General features: G+C 38.1%; 1 non-coding gene across 1 annotated transcript; it reads right to left on the bottom strand.

Annotated features, from left to right (window-relative positions):
- Positions 1-5,978: 5,978 nt before the first annotated feature.
- On the bottom strand, positions 5,979-6,085 carry LOC128280151 (small nucleolar RNA R71). Its single transcript, XR_008270331.1, has one exon. It is a non-coding gene; the product is annotated as a small nucleolar RNA R71 (small nucleolar RNA).

Raw genomic sequence — 6,085 nt, 5'->3', positions numbered from 1 at the left:
CGGGCGTGTCCCTAACCGTGGCAAAATTGCACCTTAATTTCCAAAAATATCAGCAGAGACATGGCCTACGATACATCCACACAGCCGTTCGAAGCGGCTATGGGAAACACATGACCTTCAACACTGGCGGGCTCGAGACCTTGCGGGAAATTGGACAAAGATCAAAACATCTAATGAAGTAAGAATAGAGCACGGGCTTATGCCACGGCCGTGATTTAGGCCATGTGCAATACTGATTGACTAACACGAGCTTGGAAGAAACGAAGGGAGCACCACATGGCCCTGCGATGCAGCCGTGTAAGCCACATGGCCTGGACACACGGGCGTGTCTGTAGGCCATGTGCGATACTGACTTGAAACATCAACTCATAAACATAAGCCATGAACACGGGCATGGAGAATCCCATACAGGCGTGGGAGAAATGAATGAATGTGCACATGGCTCGGACACACAAGCGTGTCAAAGAGCCTATGTGTGAACCTGACCACGATTTCACAAAAAACACGAGCTTAGTGACTATCCCACGGGTGTGGGGCACGCCCTGTGGCCCAAAACTGGGCTTACATGACTGTGGCCCCTCTTTTAATTCCCCCAACCCTAATTTTTTTATTTCATTCACTATTCACATTCTTCTCGAAACCAACCACCCTTTTCTTCTCCATTTTTCTTTCTTCTCTTTCCCTTTTCTCCTGTCTTTCTATTTTCTTTTCTTCCTTTCTCTCCCATTTTCTTTCTCTTTTCTCCTTTATTCCTTTATTACTCCCCTCTACTTTCCCCTTTTCCTCCGCTGCCCAAACCCTACTGCACACCGACACCGCACCCTTCCTTCGTCAAGCACCACCATCATTCATCAGTTGAACACAATGACTAACACTAGAGGCAAGAAAACTTCTGTACCCACTTCGAAGAAGTGAAAAGGAGCAACATCCTCCTCAGGTCCTACCACCGAGATATGGCACCCATTCCTCTAATTTCCACCGGGACCTCAAGAGGAACTATTCCAGTAATACGGGCCCGACTCTTATGTGTGGGCCGTTACATTTGATTGGACTATACTAGAGCAGGTCTATCTGGCTAATTTGGTTCGAGCCCTCTTAGCCACCACTCTATGGGACCAATTATTTGAAAATGTTGAGCTGATGTACCTAGAGCTCACTTTGTAACTATGCTCGACATTTCAGATGCAAACAGTTATGGCGGAGCATGAAGACCTAGGAACAATCCAATTCCGCCTTGGCGGTCTAGTACGGCAGCTGAGTGCCCCAGAATTTGGCGTTGCCTTGGGACCATATACGAACGAGTTCATAGAGGCCGAAAATTTTCTCACCTCCACCGCCACATCCACTATGTGCCGTCATCATGTTGGAATGCTATGATGCCTTCTACAGGCATCTATGACCCCAGCTGTTCCAAGGCATCAGCGCTAGCTCCAGCTCTGCGATATCTCCACGCTCTTTTGGAATACACTTTAACAGGGAGAAGAGAGGGCATTGGCATAGTGAACACTCACGACGTATACTTCCTGTGGAGCATGAGGCAGGGGCACATTTTTTACCTTGCCTACTTCATTGCCCTAGCTTTTCGCTATAAAACCGAGAGACACAAGAAGTGAGTCATCAGCCTAGGCCCATATGTGACTCTTCTAGCGCACTAATTCGGGCTCCTGAATACAGTGGCTCAGTCTTTATCACTCACTCTCACTGGTCGGATTTCCCCATAGGGCATCCTAAGTGTGCTCCATATGCGGATGATTAAGCGTCGTCATGGGTTCCACCCTCCTCAGTACCAACTTGTACGAGTTAGCGATGAGGATGACGATAAGGATATTCCTGACGATATCCCTGCATTTTAGGAGGACCCACCATCACAGCCACCACCGAGCCACCGACCACTTCATGCGGCTGCTTTAATATCTGAAGTTTCTGACCACCTTCATCGCTTTGAGCAGTATTGCACTCAATGATTTGACAGCATCGAAGCGACACTACAACAAATCTGCCAACATTTACACATCTTGCCTCCAGCACCACCACCTCACGATCCAGCTATCGACGAGGACTATTAAGTCCATCTAATTTTTAAATTGCTTTTCTTTTTATTTTATTTTTATTTTGACATTTCTTTTGCACTTTCATTATTTATTACTTACAATACTTTTATTTGTATAATTTCAAATTTATTTTATCTAGTTATTTCATTATTACTAACCTTAATAACCATTTACATATAAATCCCTTAAATATTATCAATGGCATCGCAGTTTCAAAAGGTTCAGTCGATAGGTACTACTAAGGCATACACATTCAATCATCCACGACTGCCATGTCCTACTCGACCATGACCATAGCCACCACGACACCGACCACCACGATAACCTCTTCATTGGACACTACGATTGTTGAACCGAACCTCTACCACCACCTTCACCTCTATCTACACATTACTTTCAAATGCCTCTAAACCCGTTTTCGCTCTTTCAAGGATTACATCAAAAAATTTAGGGTTCTTTCGTTTCTCTCCCTCTCTTCTGATATTATACTTATACTGATATTATCTATCTTTGTACATTGAGGAAATTGTACATATTAAGTGTGGGGAGATTATTTATGTGATTATCGAAAATTCCCTGAATTTTTATCTTGTTCTCAAATAATTTTCTCATATTGCTATTGGAGTGAATTCTAACTGATTTATGAATTTTATTAATATGTTTTGAACTAAATCATAGGTAATTGAGCATGATAATTTGACTTTTGAGAATTAAAATTGCTAAGTTGTTTCCCTGAATTAAGGTATTATCTTGAAGTTTTGAATTTAAAGGATTAACATCAAATACCCATAATTTTCGTGAGATTTTGAGCCTTTTAGAGCATACATCTTTCTTGCTCACTGATTTTATTGATTATGAGTGTGTCAACATTAATTTGTTATTCTAGAACTTGCATCGATTATGCATGTCAAGACCACACCTTTGATTTGATATGCAAAAATGACAAAGGGACTTAGGTTCTAACACATTTACCCCATAAAAGCCTACCCACACAATTGGCCACTAGTGAACCCCTTTGAGCCTTAACTATTATTTCTTGATTTTTCCCTTAATATTAACCCACAACTTAACCCTTTTCGATTCGCTAAGAATTTCTTCCTTTTTATTGATTCCCTTTTTGTCGAGATTTAATTTGATTAGTTACCTAATTATGTTCATTCATTCTAGTTGCTGAATTTATCCTTATGATGTATTCTCCATTACTTGTTCTTATTCATAAAAAAAATAGTATATTTATTCATTTAGTTACATATTGTTCTAAAGAGCTTGGATAAGTTAAAGTTGTTATATTGAGAAAAAGCTCACATCATTTGCTTCAGATAGTTTTGAATTCTAGCACCTTCTTGTAATTCAGCAATAAGTTTCATTTTTCGAAGTTTGGTAATTTATTTAAATTAATCTCGAGTCTAACCCTCTTTTTCAGCTTTTATCCACACCTTTAACCCAAGCCTCATTACAACCTTGCTAAAGACCTTTTGATTTGTGTATCATCTCATTTATAACAGTGGAGATTTGATTTTCATGCAAGCTTATGGTAATAACTTTTCATGTTTGACTATTGAGTGCTTAATTGTTAAACCTTAAACACTTTGAGTGATTTGAGTGAACCTTTAGTGAGGATGTCAACCCTTTTCAAATTGGAATTAAAGATAACTACATAGATAAAGGGGGATGCCTATGATTTTAGGATTAAAATGCTCAATTTGGATTGTTTGAAACTTTGATGTTCTTATGGTTAAGCTCTTAATGTATGATTACTTATGGATTATTTCGAACATTATTGATGAGAATTATAAGTTGAGAAGGATATAGTTTAATTGTGACTTGAGGATTTTGTTTGAGGATAAGCAAATGCTTAAGTGTGGGGATTTTATAAACCGTAATATATATATATTTTACCCCATGCTTAGCATATTTATGGATGATTTTTTCCTTAATTTTATTGAATTCGATACTCCTAATCCTTTAAATTCATGTGTTATACTCAGGAAAGCATAGAATAACAAAAAGAGCAAGAAATGAACAAAAAACGAACAAATTAGGCCTAAATCAATGTTTCACATGGCCTAGGCAATTCCACACGGGTAATCCACACGTCTGTGTGTGACACATGGGTAGACCACATGCCCATGTGTCATGGTCGTGTCGAAATTAATCCAAGTCAGAATTACACACCACTTGAGCATCTTCACATGGGCGTGGCACACGCCCATGTCCCTATCGAGCCCAAGTCTAGTTCTACTCGAAAAAGGCATATTTTGGGCTAATTTGGGCATTCAAAAGTCTATATAAAGACCCTAGAAGAGGATGAGGGTTACACATAGAGTTGGAGGCAAAAAATACTCGCGACTAGCCATCGGAATCACCTCAAAGCCAGGATCGACATCAAGACTGAAGATTTCTATCCAATTTCCTAGAAGTTCTTGGGTTTCTTTAAGTTTTGTTGTTTTCTAAATTTTGAGATGTTTTCCATTATTATTATGAACTAAACTCCCTAAATACCTAAAGGAGATGAACCATATGACAAATCTTATTATACTTTGATTTATATGATAAATACTTGTTCTTATTCTTAATTATGAGTTTTAATTCTTGCTTTAATATTTCAGAATATTAATCCAGGTTTTTGATCTGCTTATTCAGTGGAGCAAAAGTCCTTGTTTAAGAGTAGATCATTCATAATTAAGCGGAGTTGAATGCAATCCTAGAGATAGGACGACATAAATCTGTCGGATTAGAGTCAAATCTAACAAGGGAATCCATAGATCGAGTTAATGCGACAATAGGGGTTTTAATTAGAAAGAGATTTCAATTAATCAACCTAAAGTCAATTGTTCTTAGTCTCAAAAGAGATATTAATATAAATTAGGGATTTCTACGGAATAAGTCAAGTGAATAAAGCGTCTAAGTCAAAGGTAATAAGTGAAGTCTAGTTGGATTCTTTCTTGGGTATTGTCTCTCAATTGGTTTTCCTAAAAGTATTTTCCAACTTTCGCCTCTGTCGTGATCTTAGATAAATTAGAAAATTAGTTTAGTTTTAAAACACCCTTAAATTCTTAGGCTAGATAATAAAAAGAGAGTAACTACTAGTAGTTTTAGTCCTCGTGGATACCATATTCCGGTCTCACCATAACTATACTACTGTTTGATAGGTGCCTTGCCTTAAGTCGAATTATTAGTTAGATTCACGACCATCAAGTTTTTGGCACCGTTGACGGGGACTAAAATATTAGGAACGTTTAATTTTTATTACTTTAGCCAATTATTTTATTGCAATTTAATTTAATTTTTATTTTGTTTATATCACTTAATTTTCTTTTATTTATTTCTAGCAGGTTTTCATAGTTTATGACTAGAAGAAACCCGTCAGGACCTCTACTTTTTGATAGTGAGATCGAAAGCACAGCTCATAGAAATCGAAGAGAAATAAGGCAAAGCCTACGATACATAGGGGAAGGGCAAGAGCATGACATTCAACACACAACTGAGGAGATGGCTGATAATCATAATAATCAGTTACCTCCTGTGGCTATTGTAGACCCAATAAATCAGAATTCTACTCCTTGTACTATCTATGATTACGCTAAACCTAGTTTAAGAGGAGCTAAATCGAGTATAGTTGACCTGCTATTGCTACAAATAGTTTTGAACTAAAACCTAACACGATTGAAATGATAAACAGTTTGTTCAGTTTGATGGTTTGCAAGACGAGGATCCAAACACTCATTTAGCAAACTTTTTGGAATTCTACTACACCTTTAAGATCAATGGCATTTCTGACGATGCCATTTGCCTTCGGTTATTTCCTTTTTCATTAAGGACTAAGGCTAAACAATGGTTGAACTCGTTACCATGAGTATCAATACCAGTTGGGAACAAATGACCAAAAAGTTTTTGCTTAAATATTTTCTGCCGGCAAAAATAGTTAAACTAAGGAATGATATTTCTTCTTTTGTCCAGATGGATTTAGAAAGACACTATGATGCATGGGAGAGATACAAGGATCTATTAAGAAGGTGCCCTCACCATGGGCT

This window comes from Gossypium arboreum, chromosome 8, assembly GCF_025698485.1.
Source record: "Gossypium arboreum isolate Shixiya-1 chromosome 8, ASM2569848v2, whole genome shotgun sequence".
In the NCBI taxonomy this organism is placed as follows: Eukaryota; Viridiplantae; Streptophyta; class Magnoliopsida; order Malvales; family Malvaceae; genus Gossypium; species Gossypium arboreum.
Note: the sequence above shows the minus strand (reverse complement) of the source record. Positions and strands in the feature narration are given on the sequence as shown.